The sequence below is a fragment of the Phocoena phocoena genome, chromosome 7, assembly GCF_963924675.1.
Source record: "Phocoena phocoena chromosome 7, mPhoPho1.1, whole genome shotgun sequence".
Lineage (NCBI taxonomy): Eukaryota > Metazoa > Chordata > Mammalia > Artiodactyla > Phocoenidae > Phocoena > Phocoena phocoena.
Genome location: NC_089225.1, coordinates 17,789,393 through 17,804,637, shown reverse-complemented (window position 1 = coordinate 17,804,637; position 15,245 = coordinate 17,789,393). Strand labels below are relative to the sequence as shown.

The 15,245-nt window shown below is 42.8% G+C and overlaps 1 protein-coding gene and 1 pseudogene across 1 annotated transcript in view; both read left to right on the top strand.

Annotated features, from left to right (window-relative positions):
* The window catches only part of NCKAP5 (NCK associated protein 5), a 906,625-nt gene that overhangs the window by 18,663 nt on the left and 872,717 nt on the right, over positions 1 to 15,245 (top strand). The gene's annotated exons all lie outside the window — the stretch shown is intronic.
* On the top strand, positions 265 to 13,661 carry LOC136125878 (large ribosomal subunit protein eL39-like; annotated as a pseudogene).

Genomic DNA, 15,245 nt, shown 5'->3' with positions numbered 1-15,245 from the left:
AACAGTGAGAGGCCCGCATACCACAAAAAAGAAAAAAGAAAAGGGGACAGGCTGATAGAAATGGTATACAGCCCTTACTGTCACAAAATACGACCCAGCTCTGCTACTGCCAAGCTGTGTGCCCTTCTCAAATTCTTTAACCTTTTCTGAGCCTCTGTTTTCTTCCGGACTTATATCAGGATCAAGTGACACAAGAGCAAAAACAAAAAGAAAACTTGAGAGAATTAAAAATCATACCCCGGAAACAATGAGAACTGTAACAATATGGGAACCAGGATGAAGAATAGGGGTTTTGACCGCACGGTGAGCCCCACCCAGTGCCTGGTGGAGGCAGCTTTCAAAGGTGGCCCACGAATGGCTGAGTGGAAAAAAAAAAAAAAAAAATGAAGGATAACAGTCACTCTAATGAAATAACAACAAAGCGTGATTGCAGGGCACTGGCTTTGTTCCTTTCATGTGTCCCTACAGCCACTATGTAAAGCTTTATTCTAGTGAATACTGTGAGTAAGCCACACACACCTTTTTTCTTAAATGTTTTTATTGGAGTCTAGTTGATTAACAATGTTGTGTTAGTTTCAGGTGCACTGCAAAGTGATTCAGTTATACATATACATGTATCTATGCTTTTTCAACTTCTTTTCCCACTCACACTCTTAAATAAATTTTTTAAAAAAGGTGGCTTGCCCCTGAGAGCTGGAGTGCTTCTGGCCACTCTCAGATGCCTAGGAAGCAGCTCACGCATCTGGACGTGATCTAAGATCATGGTGGATCCCTGCCCTTGCCTAGAGCGAGGGAAAGGGGCCACCTCCATCCAAAGCCCCACTTCTCCAAGGAGCTTCAGCATTTCCCAGACACATTTGCAGGTTTGCCTTTTATTTTTCCATTTATGAAATTTTCATTGAGCACCTTGTATGCAAGTCTCTGTGCTCCTGTTAAAATCTTCAAAAAATATAGCTCTCTTAAAAATTCAGTATTTTTTCCTCAGGATTTCTGCCATGCTTCCTTCAGAACTCTAGTGAGGGCTCCCTTGGGAAGCCGCACAGATGGGAGTTACAGAAGCTCAAAGCCTGTGCTGAGAAGAGCTGCGTTCCGGAGGCTTTCTCTGCTTTGGCCCTTTGTGAATGTCAAGAGGGGAATGTGGATGGATGACAGAAAGAGGAAAGAGGGCATAGAACTGAGTCAGTCTTGAGGCTGGAATAACTCTCTAGAGACAGGCTAGTGACTGTTCAGCCAAAGGAAAAAGAGAGACCAGAATAATGATCAAACAGCAATAACAATACACACATACACAGACACACACATACACACAACTGATATCCAGTAATTGGATCCAATTTCTTCTCTGCTCTCTCAGCCCTCAGAAGCGAGCCAGCATTTATGTGATATCCCAGGGCGCACAAGGACCCTGGTCCATGACGTCTGCATGGATGAGGGGTAGCAAAGGCCCCTGAAGTAGCACATCTCAACCCCAAGAGTTATATTTTCTGCCCGTCTCCAAAATGGGATAAATTTAGTACAGTTGGGAAAAGGCACATATCAACCAGATGAAGATATGTGTAAATAAACCAGACAGACCATGTGTGGGGTTCCGAGTTATTGGGGAAATCCAAGGCCAGACACCAAAGCAGTAGGCATTGCAGTTACGACAAGTACATGAGGTGATGGGCACTCAGAAATCTAGGGAGCCTCTATGCTCCCACGAAGCAAGGGCTGCATGTCAAGTGTCGGATGTTAATGCCGCTTCCCTTTTGAACTCTGTGGTTCATGTCCTTGTCCCCCGGTTCAGATTGTCCCAGGAGGACTGGAAAATGATAAGGTGCCATGTCGTGGTATTTCTTAAAACTAATTATCTGAGAGAATTCATGGAAAACTGAATGGAGTAAGGGTTCACACTTGACTAAGATTCACTGTCATCCATGACAATGAATTTATCCTTTAGAAAAGTTAATAACTTAGCCGTTGTTAATAGTAAACAGATCTGAACATCAGGACTAATCAAATCAAGATTTCTGGGTCTATATTCTTTTTTTTTTTTTTTTTTTTGCGGTCCGTGGGCCTCTCACTGCTGTGGCCTCTCCCGTTGCGGAGCACAGGCTCCGGATGCGCAGGCCCAGCGGCCATGGCCCACGGGCCCAGCCGCTCCGCGGCACGTGGGATCCTCCCGGACCAGGGCACGAACCCGCGTCCCCTGCATCGGCAGGCGGGCTCTCAACCGCTGCACCACCAGGGAAGCCCCTATATTCTTTGTATACACACCTACATAATAAATTGACTAAATAAGTGAATAAACACAGCTTTAATTTTGAGTATATAACTAAAATGCTTGAGCTCTCTATTCATAGTCTATAAATGGAAAACTTTTTTATTAATACCGTTAAATTAAATTTGATGGAATCTCATTTAAAAACATATCTGTGGGCTCTGGGTTCTAGTACTTTTTTTCAGGTGAAACATTCTAAGGGTATGCTTTTTATATCTCAATTATTAAGTTCCTTAGATAGATTCACAAGGGTTAAGAACTAACTTCTATGTTTACACTTAGGTAGGTAGATTCGTTGTAACTATTGGTTTCTGAGTCTGGCCGACAAATTTCTCTATGAAAAGGCATTTGTGGTCATGCTCTCGGTCTATAGCACAATGCCCAGCCCAAAGAGCGTTCAGTAAAGGCTTGGGAAGTTGATGCTGAAAACTTGGCCTCTGTGCACTGGAGACAGGTTTTGGGTGAAGTAGAAAGAAATAGCTCTATTGCTTTGCCAGGCAAAGGGGGACACAGTGGGCTCTTACCCTCAACTGTGTGTTCCCACCCTGGGGGATCTGGTGAGGAGTTTTACAGCAATGGTTCAAGGGCCGGGTTGCTGATAAGGATCAGGGTGCGTGCAGGGCCTGCGCTCCTTTAATCTGGCCTCAGGTGGTCTCCTGATGAGCTTCTGTGGGTCTCTTAAGTTATCAAGCTGTGACCTTCTCTCTGGAATGAAGAATGCTTCATCTGCTAGTTAACATCTTCCATTTGGTGGGGGTTTTAGTTCTACAGAAGAGCTCAAAGATACTGTTATGTGTATCCCTTGAGGGGGAACCAGGACCCTGCCCCAAGGCTGTGCTATTGTTTCTTGACTGTTCCTCCCTTGTCTCTGCATCCCCTCCCTTCCCTGACTAGCAACTCTTTGAACCTGCCCTTGGGAACTCAGGGAAGGTCAAGAACAGGGGAACATAGAAAGGCTTCCATGTCCAGGAGGCCCACAGGGTCCCGCTCGGTTTCAAAGTGAGTTGCCATGTGCCTGCAGACTCCCCATTTCTGGTCCCAGCTTTGTCACTAATGGGCTGATTCACTCTAGACAGTTGTCTTTTTTCTTCTGAGTTTTAGCTTTACGTTTTTGTCTTTGTGATCAGAGGATGGGGCCCAGTGACCTGTCAAGTTCCTTGAACCTCAGTGATTCTGTGATATCAAGTGCCTAGCACAGCGTGAGGAATACCAAAGATGGGATAAACAAGATTCCAGCTACCAAAGTGTTCCCAGTACAGCTGGGAGTTTCGGTCACTGAGAAGGCATAGTGGGCCTCTCCTCTGTGTTGCATTTAAATATGTGATAAAGGTGGGAATGTCTAATGATGGACTTGCAGGCATCAATGAGAAGTAAAGAGAGATCAAAGGGAAAGAAATCTATGTCACAAATGTATCACTATCATAAGAAACTCACTTGTAAAGATTCTGAGGAAAAGATACCTGAGAGTTCTTCACTTAGATTCCTTTCAACTGCGTCAAGATAGCCTTTTTTAAAAAGTCAGTTTGCAATCCCATCTTAATGCTTGAACTTCCCACTTTGTCCAAAGCCACCCTGTGAGCTTTACAATGAATTCAGGGATTCTGTTTTGCCCACCGCACCGTTGTCTCAATGGGATGCGGCCATTCCAATTGGCATTTTGATATTTGAGAGAAATTCTTGTCCTGTCTAGTTTGCAGACTTCCCACTCAAGTTGTCTCTCAGAATTCTTCTGCTTTCCAAAGTTCTGCTTCAGAAAGACACGTGTCCATGGAGGAGTGTCTCTGACCTGATAAGCATGCTTGAGTTGTAAATTATAAGGAAAAGTTTTGTCACAAGTCACAGTTTTACGAACTTCACAGGGGTTGAATAAATGGTCAGACCTCACTGATTTGGAAGCTTTGGAGTAGGTGGTCTATGTGACTGAATATTTTTTAAAGGACTGAAGCTTAAGGTTTTTCACATTTATACTACAGTTGAATTAACAGCAAATAGAATCGTTTTCAGTCTTTTCTGAAAAATAAATAAATCATTTATGATTGGCATTGCTTTGCACATCTAAAGCCAAACATCCAAGTTCTTCCCCTTCTCGTCCCCCATCTCCTTCTTCTTCTTCTTTTCAAATAAACCCTTGCTTGGAGGAGGAAAAGAAGGGGAGAAATGAAGAGATGGAAGAGTTTGAAGAAAGTCTAAGCATGATTGCAGTGGGGTAAATACAAAAACAAGCTCTACTGGCTCACAGTCTCAAGGACAAGATTTCAGAAGGTTCTGGACTAAGCTTCTTAGGGCAAGGACTGCTCTTGCCTTTACATGCCTTGAGCACGATAGAAGGTGTCAGTTGAATGAATGCATGATACTGGGATGAAGAACCACTGCAGAATGGCTCTGACACTGAGGGTCTGGGAGGAGGGCCCAAAGCCAGGAAACAGGGGTTGGCCTCTGACCGATGGCTCCCACTTGGTACCAGTTCTGAACTTGAGAACTTAGGTGAGTGCATGGCATCAAATTATCATCCTCAGCACAAAGTAGATATAATATCTATTGAATAAATGAATGCAGAAACAGACATCCAAGTTCTTAAAAGCAATGTGTCCTTTTCATAAAATTGCATGTTTTTGCTGTAAAGTGACGCAGACTCGGTGGATTTCAGATTGAATAATCTTATATTTCTAGGTCGTGAGCTCCAAACCCATGAATGTTTACAGTGTTTGCTCCTCTACATCCTTGCGGGTGATCAGAGAAACTATTTAAAAAATAGCTTTGGGTCAGAAACAAGTTAGGATCCATTTTTTTACCTCTGAAAATCAGGAATCTGCAAAATAAGAAATTCGGGCTTTTGTGTCACTTTTCCTTGGCATTGAATTGTGGGCTTTTTTTTTATCAGTAAATATTTTCAGGTGCATCTATAAGAGGCACTTCTGAGTTGGTGGTGTTGTTTTTTTTAATGGTGTAACAAGTTTTAATTCAAAATGGACACCCTGAAAACAATAGGTTAAAAAAGAAAAAAAAAAAAAACGTGAACAAGCTCTTTGAATTTACAACAGAGCACACCAAAAATCACATACCAGTTTCACGACTGCCTCAAAAATGCACCTTACAGCAATGACATGCAGGTATTATATTTAAAAAGTCCATATGGTAACATTATCTTATTTCCCAGAGACTGTCTTATCTTCTGAGTATGTTGCATAGGTGCCTCTGCTGTGTGTCACCAGCACTATGACTTAAGGTCTAAACTGGATGGTCTCCATTACTGCTTCTGGTGCTTTAAGTTATTTTATATTGTGTGAAAAAACGAGGCTTAGCTGTCCAAAGGACAGTAATACACTTGAGCTCCTTAGCAGTACCCCATCCCAGTAACCTGGATAGCTAGGCTATGGGAAAGCCCTTTTCCCCAAAATGCATACATTTACCTCTAGGAAACTGTCAGAGATTTAATACACCAACCAGGAGACTAGCTCCAGTCTGCTCATTTCACCTTGACCCCTGAAAACCTGTGTTTAAATTTCAGTTAGTAACCACACTCAGGGGTCAACATTTTATTCCTAAGTAACGCAGCCCTTCCCTTTCACTGGCTTATGAACAGTTAGTTTAGGAGGAGAGCTTGTGTGTGTGTTTTCAGTGTTATGTTCTGAAGGCACTAAAGAGTTATTGTCATATCTTTGAATGAAGAGAAGACATCACCATATCAAAAAGAGGGGGAAAGTCTACACTGAGAAGTATTTTTGTACCTACAGAATTATTTTATTTGTAAAATAACTCGACTTACGAACTTTAATACTATGTTGGTTTTTGATGACGTAGCAAGAAGATGTGTCTGCCTGGCATGGGTTGTGTTGCGTGACCTTTGAAAATGTGGTTATTCCACTTAGCTTGTGCATTTTTAGGAACCAGAGATGATTGAGACAGAAAGACAGATATATTCCACTCTCTTGGGGTAGTAGTTTAACTTGCAAATAAACTTCTGGAGTTAAATATTTATCACACATCCAGATAATCTAAAACTTTTCTTCCTGACTAAAGGCTGGTTCATTTTTACAAATGGGGTACTGGGTCTCAAGCCCAAAACGGCTCATAATCCTTTGGTAGTAGTCCTTATGACTTTGGTCAGATCTGCAAAAGTTGCAAACAAAAAGATAAAGCCATGGACACCTGGCCGCTCCAATTCAGTAACTGGAATGTTACCAGTAACTTCCCAGTTAATCTTACAGGGCCACCACCTCCCATGCAAAGAAAACAGTCTTGGCTTGGCAACCTGTATTAGAGCTCAAATAAAAAGTCAGCCAGCCAGTTCTTTGAAACGAGAGGTCACAGACCCGGGCGTGGCTGCTACATTTCACATAGGCCTGGGTTATTCTTGGAGCAATAACACAATTGTATCTGTGGAAGCCGAATTAATGAACTATCAAAGCTTATGAGATAATCATATCAAGCTTGGGATTATGAGTTGATCATCTCTTGGAGAAAGGGGGCAAACTCTGTCATCTTCTAGACCTTCAGGTCAGAGCAGATGAATGCAAGACACAGGGTGGAAGCCACTTCCTTCTTCTCTTACAGAACGTCTTTGCGGCTTTTTCTTTTCTTTCCCTTTTATTTTGCACCTCTGTCCTCTGACCCCTCCATTTCTTCCCTCACACGCATTCTGCCTAATTGCATGTAAATATAAATATCCTGAGAGGAATCCATGAACTTGTCTGGACCCCCGACCCAGGGCCTTGTTCAGCAGATTTGCTTATCAAAAATCTGTGGCTCTTACCTTCCAAAATACGAAACTCTGAAAACTACCACTAGCTCTTGAAAATGTAAGGCACCGCTCTCAAATGCTGAGCGTTTACAGATACAACCTCAATTTTGCAGCATATCTGTTTATGGGCTTTTTTTTTTTTTTCTTGACAAAAACCTCAATCACTGAAACCTGGCATGAAATTTCAAAGGCTTAGTCCCTACGAGAAGCTACAAGATCAGAGAAGTGGAGAATTTTAAAGCTGGAAGGGGTCTTAGATATTTGAATAGATATTAAGCATAAGCCCAGCTCTGCAGGTCGCATTTGCTCATTTTGAACATTCTGGTTTGTGTTACCTGAGGCTCTTTGTGTCTCTCTGAGGACACGGAGACAAAATCCCCTGTGGTTCCTTCTCTATTATCTACTGGAGACAAAGGCCTGTATCAGAGCATAGTTAGCTGTGCTTTGAACTCGTTTGCCGCCTTCCCAGTTGGTCACAGTCATATATAAAATTTGGAAATGCCGAAATTGCCCAAGCAACAAACAAACAAATCTTTTGGAGGTCTAAAGCAACTTCCCTATTGTTCTCTGTGCTCGGGAATGGCAGACAGCAGATCTGCTGCTGTTTGAAGCAGCCTTTCTTATACAGCAGATGTGTCCTATGTGACAAGGTCATTAGTGAGGGCCAGGGAAGGAATGCCAGAAAAAGTGGGGAGAGGCTGGATCACTCTTAGCACTCTCTTACTTCCTGGTGACCTTCCTGGTGGGATGCTGTATGGCAGGGGTTTGGGGTGGGAAACCCTATCTGTGAGCATCTTATTCAGCCCGTTCATAGCTGGCTCATGACTGAACCTTGGCACGCTGAACTCCAGGCAGGAGGCCACAGCAACCTGTTTAATACCAATGTTCAAAACGATCTCCTTGTAATGAGGGCGGTATTAAGAAAACAGACCTTCCGCCTCCTTCTGGCCAGAGTTGAAAAGCCCTACTGGCTGTGTCGTAGTAGGGCTTTTCTTTTCTCTTAAATCAAGTTTTGACCATCCTTTATCCTCGACTATAGATGAGCCATGTCTGATATTCAGAAAATAAATGTGTGGTGTCAAATTTTCACTGCTAATCTTTTAAAATTGGCAATTGCCTTAGTTCGGTTATATGTGCTCTAACCCTATCAATCTGTATAGTGCTTGGTTTCCATGGGAATAAGCTTTGCACGTTCATTCAGCCCAGAGCCTGAATTGATTCAGGAGGTGTGGTTATCCTGACACTCAGCACTAAGCAGTTCTCCTGATAATTAGAAATATCATCTGTGTTGCTCCATTAGACAAACCTTTCTCTGTTTTGTGTTTTGTTTTGAGCTGCTTCTTTTTTCTTCAGATGACTACTCTTATTGTGCCTACTTTCTGCAAGAAGTAGTTCTTTGCCGAGATAATTGACATTTTTTAAATTTGTTTTTTAACTTCTTTGAATCCACCATAAGAACCTCGATCTATCCTTCTTCTCATAAGCTGGTCAGAATTTCCCAAATATATGCCGATTTGTAATCGTAGTACAGTAAATCTCCAGTTTGACATGAAAGCAAAATCACATAGAAGCCTCAATAAAACACAGATGACTGGTCCTAGCCCTAGAGTTTCTGATTCAGCGGGTCTGGGTGAGGTCATGAATTTGTACGTCTAACAAGTTCCCAGGTGATGCTGGTGGTGATGGACTGGGGCGCACACCTTGAGGCCCACAGGCTTTGTCAATGTTAAGTTGTCACAAAAGGACCACAAGGCTCAGAGAGAATTTTTGGAGAAGTTGCTATGTGCTTGGTTAGCACGTCATAAATTTTGTCAGATGTGTTTTCTACTATTTTGACTATGTGTAAATTACATGCAAAATCAAGAGGGATGCACAATGAGACCTATAAATAGTCAAGGAAAGAGAGATGAATGGGAGCTGGAGGACACAGAGTGGACTTTGGAGAAGATATTGGATTAGAACTGACCACAAAGCATGTGAAAAATATAATTTTCATAGAACAGGTAATTTTCTTTTCTTTTTCTTTTTTTTTTTTACAGGAACGAAACTCCTTAGTTGATTTATTGCTTAAATTATGGAAACAGAAGTCATTTATAGGACATATTCTTGCATTTAAAAGATCAGCTTTTCCATGTAATGGCTATGTAATTTGTGTTAAAAAGTAGATTCCAGTTCCAAAGAGTGACCATGCTTTTGAAATTGTGTTCTCAACTAGCTCTATAGGTATTTCAATTGATCTGAACTCAAGTTCTTGCCAAAGTTTTAGAAGCAAATCTTTTTATTTTTTTTAATTTTAGCGGAATACACTTGATTTACAATGTTGTATTAGTTTCAGTTGTATAGCATTATGATTCAGTTATACATATACATATATTCATTCTTTTACAGTTTCTATTACAGAATAGTGGGTAGCATTCCCTGTGCTATATACAGTAGGCCCTTATTGGTTCTCTATTTTATATATAGTAGTGTTTGTATGTTAATCACAAGCTCCTAATTTATCCCTCCCCCCTCCCCCCCAACTAAAGCAGATAATTTTCAATCAGCAATTAACAAGGAGCACAGACTTGGGTTCAAGAGATGCCCTATGTGTCACCCACAAGGTTGACTGTTTCCTGAGTAAGCAGGATTTCGATTTTTTTCTACAAGGCTTTCTCCTGCTCTAAGCAATCAGGGATTCAACAAAGATTCAATGAGGGCTGCTTTGTTCATTTCTGCTTGTCTGTAAATAATGTCAAAAGTTGACTTTGTTTCCTAATATCATCTCCAAAAGGATTTTGTTATATTTGACTGAACCACTGGTTAAAAAAAAAAACAAAACAAAGAAACAGCAATAACAAAAAACACAAATTTGTAGCCTGAATATTAATGGATTTCGTGCACACCCCTGGCTTTAATGAACTTCTGAATAAACATATGATGATCTGTCAGAGCAAGTGTATTACATCACTTAATAATACGCTTGAGACATCGTGACATTATATGAAGCAGGCATAACATTTTGCCTGGGAGTAACCAGTAAGGAAATAGTTCACTGCTTGTTTATTTTAAATGTAATTTTTAGGTAGGCATTCCCCCCCGGTCTAGTATTTACACTATTCAGATGAGTTAGAGGGTTTATTCCTAAGTGTGACTAATTGACATCCCCAGCCATCCCCTCCGTACCCACGTCTCTGGATTGAATCCTGCGTTATCCTGAGGACTTTCCGGGCACACGTAACCACAGCCCTTCAGAAACAGGCTGTCATGAAACAGCAGTTTCGTTAACTGAAGAAGCTGCTCTGGCATTGGGCTCTACGAATCTCACACGAGTTTAAGTCATAATAGCTCCCGGTACGTAACAGCTGGTTATCAGCTCATTCTGAGCGTGGGAGCCTGTGCACGTGTTGCTTGGTCTAGTCGCCACATCACCTGCACTGAGCGTCGGTGTGGTCCTGGTCTGCACAACTCTAGTTCTTGGTGGCTGGACGGCAAGGCGTCCTATCACAGAACTCTGCCAGAGATCGCATTTGCAGTCTCTCCTTTCAAATAGTAATTGGATAGCTGTGCTCTCCTTCCCACAGACCAGGAGCCTCGTCTGGATCTGACAGGATGTATTTTCTATCCCCTCAACCTCCCAAGTGGCATTAGCAGTACACTTGATTTTTTTAAGTACTCAAATGGCTGTCTTCTGGCCTCTGGCAAATCAGCAACTACATTATTTGCAGGAAGAACAGGAAGGGCAGATCTGAGAGACAGAGATGAATGTGTTTATTCATTCAGTCGGCAACCATCTCGTGAGCATTAGTTGTGTGCTCTGTGTGTATGTGTGTGTGTGTTCATATAAATGAAGCACAGTCTTTAACCATGGGAAGAGGTAATTAAACAAATACTTTATAATCTAGTGCTATGTTTACTCTGATAGAAAGAGAAGGTGCTGGGGACACACAAAGGTGAGTGGTTGGAGGTCTCCCTAATGGGATCAGGGAAACCTCCGGTAGGTTTAAAAAACAGAAAGGAGATTGGTTGGAAGATGACAGAGGGAAGGGTGTTTTGGACAGAGGACCGTGCAGGAGGGGGTGCAGTGCTATGAGAGAGCTAGTGTGCTTCAGGAATGGCCAGCGGATAGGCAGGGTCGGGGGTGGCACGTCACCAGAGGAGAAGTTGGACGTGAAGCCGGAGAGGGTGACAGGGGCCAGGTCACGAAGGGTCTGATATTCTGTGCCAAGGAACGGGGTTTTCCAGTACAGTGGTATATGTTGAGGACTGCCTTCTAGAATCATACCTGGGGTGAAAATGTGAAAAATGGATTGAAGGGGTGCATGACTTGAAGCCTAGAGTCTGGTTAGCAAATATTTCTGTTAGTTTAGGAGAAACCCAAGAAAAAGTTGAGCTAAGGTCATGGCAGTGGCAATGCAGAGAAGAAGGCGATTGTGAGAGAGAGGATTGGGAAATTTTGGTGGACAGGCAGGGGGAGTGGAGGAAAGTCTGAGGCTCCAGGTTTGGGCCAGATAAGGTTAGTCTCCCTTAGCAAATTAGTTGCTTGGCTTTTGGTGTGGTGAGGATGGACAGTTAAGGCACAATGAAGAGTCCGTCTTGAGTTGCAGAGGCAAACCTATGTCTCTCTAATGGCAAAAAGAAATGGAAAAGGGGCCCTACGTGGGCCTCTTAATCCCCGTTCCAGAGGCTGCATTATGGTGCATAGCATCTTCTCGGAACAGGAAGGGCGGCCAAAGAATGCACGTTCACGTGGAACAAGCTAAAGAACTACCAGCCTATTCTCATAAATCCATCCTTCCCTGATGTTAGAATGAATTCTTAAGTAAGTAAGAAAAACTTGACCTCGCTCTCTGTTTTACTGCTTCCCAGAAAGTGAGCAGTCTTCAGGTGATGGAACACGGGGAAGCTGGCTGAGCTCAGACCTTCCAGGTCCTCCCTTTTGTCAGTCTTTGTACCTGATCTTGGTCGCATCATCTCTTCAGTCTGCTCACTTTTTTTCCTTTTGATGGAGCTGCACATTCTAATGTATTACTTTCTCTGTACTGTAAGCAAATGGAAAAGTTAGCTGTATAAACGTTAGTGGAAAGTTTTTAATTGTATAAGAGGATGATGACAGAGCACAAATGGCTTTGTAACTGCAATCATGAAATGCAGTAGGAATCGTCCTACCCATTGAAGTGTATCAGCAAACTGTAAATCCTGTCAAGGTCAGAGTATCATCTAGAATTGCAAAAAGTTGCTGGACATGTGGACGTGTCTCTGAGGGCACAGTGACCGAGCTACACCCAACTTTGCACTGCCACTCCGTGAGATATTTATAACACCACCTGACTGCTTCAGATAGAGGAACTCGAGCTGAAATAAACAGAAAGCAGTTTGTCAGACTTAGCAGTGCAGAGGCCATTAATGACCTTCACCTTGGAAAGAAATACATGGAATTCTGATAGCCTTGAGCTAAGTCACATGTACCTTAACCAATGACCCTCTCCTTGTGACTTCTGTTTTGGGCAACAGCAAAATGGTTCTGACTAGTTCCTGGTGCTCTGGTCCAGGAAGGAGCTGTCAGAGAGAGATACTTAGTCTATGAGTTTCTTTTTAAAGGAATTGTGGATTCACGTAACTGGATTTTATATTAAATCAGTGAGAGTTAAGGAGTTAAGAGCCACAGAATCAGAAGTTTTAGAGCTGGAAATGCTTTCTTCTTTCTGTATATTATCTCATGGATTATACCCAACAACCCTGTGAGGTTAGTATGATTATTCCTATTTTGTAGATGAGGAAATTGAGGCTTGGAGGAGCTACATGACCTTCGTTTTTGGTCGTGTAACTAGGAAGTGACAGAACCTGGAAGGAATCTCTCCCTGATAATTCCAAATCCAGTGCTTTTTGGAGCATGTTATGCTGTCTTCAAAGACCATTGATAGGGAACATAATGTGTCGTAGGCACTGTCGGGCATAACTGAAAATCAAAGGCATAGCCCCGTATTACAAGAACCCATAACCCTGCTGACAGCAGCTTGCATTCCCAAACGCCCTCTTATAATGTCTCCTCTTTACAACCATGCCATAAGGTAGGTACCAGTGTTCGCATCCCATTTTACAGCGGAGCTTGAAAAACTAGTTGACAGCTAGTGAGTGGAAGGGCTGGAATTAGAATTCACATTTTTCCTGACTCTGTTGCTTGTCCAGAGATGACATGGATGTACATGCAAAACAAAAGCAAAAACAAACCGGGATCCTGCATCCCGCATCGGGTGCTGGTGAAGCAGGTATTATACAGAGTAGGACAGTCAAAAGAAGAGTTGGGTCAGAGAAAGGAGGAAGCATTCTGGCCTGGAGTTGCTGGGAAGACCTTCCAGAAAGCCGACAAAGAAATGGGAGTTCCTGGGGGAAGTGACACAGAGAAGAAATGGAAAAATAACCCTCTTCCAATAAGAGCAAGAAAAATGCACGAGAGAGATTTAAGCACATTTGTTTCTCTTCTCTCCTCCGCCACCCTCTGTGCGGTTGAATTTGCTCCTTGCCATATCTTCTCTCAGGACTTTCAGGATTAAGCAATTCCTGGCCAAAAAACAAAAGCAGAATCATCCTATTACCCAATGGATTTGACTGAAAATTGCTAATAAAATTAGATACAACTCCAAGAGAAGACATTGGAGAAGAACCAAGCTGGATCTGTAAGGAGCCCCATACACCAAGCACACGAAGTGGCAAACATATTTATGCTGTGTCAAGGTCACTTCACTTGCATCTTACCATATCTCTCTTCGACCGTCACTGCTATCTGAACAGCTGGATGTGTTTTATCGGGGAAATGATTTTTCTCTTTGTGTTAGTGTTTCTGCACTAGGGCTCTGGCTCAGTAATAAATATGAGACCTTTTGTCGGGAAAAAAAAGACAGAGATTTAAGCACATTTACGAAGAAACGCCTTAAACTTTCACACGCCTTTATGAACAACGTAAAGAAATTGCAGACCCATATATGGCAAGCATGTTGCAGTTCTCATCTGACAGGCCCTGCAGGGGGGCAGTGACTATGCTGTCTCTCGTTTCCACCTTAGCCTGGCCCAGTGACTTTAGCTGGATTGATCTTGAGGCTCTTAAACTATGTTCATATCTCAGAGCTCAGGCTCGCTAACCCTTCACATCTTGTCAAAATTCCATCCCTCACATGATAGGGACCCCTGTTCAGAGAGCCTTCCCTGACTACCCTGTCTAAATTACCTCATGCCAGCCACTCAAGAACCCCAATTCCTGCTGTATTTTCGTTCAGGGCAGTTGTCATTACCTGACATTAATGATATACTTATTTATGTGTGTTTTGTCCACCTCCCATGCCAGGTAGCAAACTCCACAAGAGCAGCTTTTCATAACCCTTCTTTCTTAGTGCCTAAAACAGGGCCTGGCATGTCAGAAATGTCCACTATTTATTGAATGAATGAATGAATAGTGACCGATGTGGATAAGACATCTTAGGTGGACATGAGATGAGTTTGGGTATTGCTCATGTTCTGTGTCTCTCAATATCAAATCCTCTTCTTTTCCCACTTTCCAAGTTGAGTGTTTCCTTGACGTCTCTTCTGGTTCTTTTGGGAAAATAAGCAGACATACTTGAGACCTCTCCTTGAGGAAAACTCAAAGCTCTTCACAGAAACCATGAAACAGATTACGAACTCAGTGAATACAAAGCAGACAGTCAGAGCTTGGGTCCACGAAGAAGACCTGGCTAGAAAGGAACATTGCCTTGGAACCGGGCACCAGAAACCTTGTAGTTGACTGTGTCACTTGTGTTTTCCTGGGGCTGGCGGCCTAGGTCTGATGGGTCTGTCCACTGGTGTTAAAAATATTGGCTTAAGGCGGAGTGACGATGCATGGGGTGCCTGTTTCTCCCAGTGTCCTCACTTGACTTTCCATCCACGCAAACCCTAAGTCTCTTGGCTCCGGACCTTGTTTTGCTTATGCTGATGGTGTACGACATGTTCTGTGCAATGGAGATTGTGCCTTGAATTTTGGGTGGGCTCTTTTTCGCCTTTGCCCTTCACCATTCTTTCTCTTTCCCACTGGCTCCAGTTGCTTAGAGGTGCTCTTCGATTCAATCAGAACCTTGGTGATTCTCTTGGACTTTTTTGTACACACCATTATTACCGCAGAGCAGGTGTTAACTGCTCACTCACAGGCCTGAGAAATCTGAAAACAGCATTGATCGGATTCACCTGTGTTGTTTTCTGGACCAGCTTTGGAGTCACCCAGGGATAGGTGCTCCC